Raw genomic sequence first — 1,231 nt, 5'->3', positions numbered from 1 at the left:
TAAGACTATACATTAAACGGTTCAAATGTTATGAAAGGGGGCGTGGCCTGAGTGACTGGGCGTGGTCATAATATAGGGGCCGCCTCAGTATCACATATAGACCACACATTCTAAGTTTCATGTAAATCGGATGATGTTTGTCATATAAGGCATATTTCTTGTTGCCAGATGGTGGCGCTATCTCCAAAACTCCATATTGGCCTGTAGGTGTCCTCAGGCCTGGACTCTTGGTGTTTGTGGGAAATTTCAAGCAGATACGACAACGTACACTGTAGTTACAGCCAATTTCATCTTCATCGCTAAACACCCAAAATGGCCGCCATGCCACGCCCACACCGTATGACGAAAAATTTTTCTTTTAATAACTTTTCATCGGTAACATCTTAGGATGATCCACACCAAGTTTGAAAGATCGGATGAAATCTCTAGGAGGAGTTCGTTAAAGTATGGCACCTTGTCTTTTAGGCCTACTTCCTGTTGCCACTAGGGGGCGCTATGACTTTTGACCCAATAGCGGCGTGTAGATTTCGTCAGGGCGGACTCTGATGAATCGTGAAAAGTTTCGAGCTAATCGGACAACGTACGCTCAAGTTACACCCACTTCCTGTTTCGGTGGCGAATCGCTCAAAATGGCCGCCCCGCCACGGCCACGCCTATGACGAAAAGTTTTTCTTTTAATAACTTTTCATCGTTACCATGTTAAGATGACACACACCAAGTTTGAAGCTGATCGGACGAAAAGCTCTAGGAGGAGTTCGTTAAAGTAACGACATGTGGAAATGGCAAAATCGCACTAATTTCGCACATTCAAAACAAAATGGCGGACTTCCTGTTGGGTTTAGGGGGGGCTACCATGGAGTTTTATGTCCGCCCTGCATGCTACATATGTGTACCAAGTTTCGTGAGTCTACGTTAAACGTACTGCAGGGGCTGAATTTTCGTAATATTGTAGGTGGCGCTAGCGAGCCATTTTTTGTGCGCCTATTCCCGAAACCATTAAAATACGTAAATTTTCACCAGACTTGATGCGACCCGCCAAATTTGGTGAGTTTTTGAATATGATAAGTCCTCCCAAAAGGCAATTCATTTGACGGAAAAAGAATAATAATAAGAATAATAATAATAATAATCCTTCAGTTCCAATAGGCCTTCGCCGCCTGTCGGCGCTCGGGCCCTAATAAAGAAAGAATAATAATCCTTCAGTTCCAATAGGGCCTTCGCCGCCTGTGCG

The sequence above is a fragment of the Etheostoma spectabile genome, chromosome 11, assembly GCF_008692095.1.
Source record: "Etheostoma spectabile isolate EspeVRDwgs_2016 chromosome 11, UIUC_Espe_1.0, whole genome shotgun sequence".
In the NCBI taxonomy this organism is placed as follows: Eukaryota; Metazoa; Chordata; class Actinopteri; order Perciformes; family Percidae; genus Etheostoma; species Etheostoma spectabile.
The sequence above is the reverse complement of the archived record's forward strand: the minus strand, read 5'-3'. Positions refer to the sequence as shown.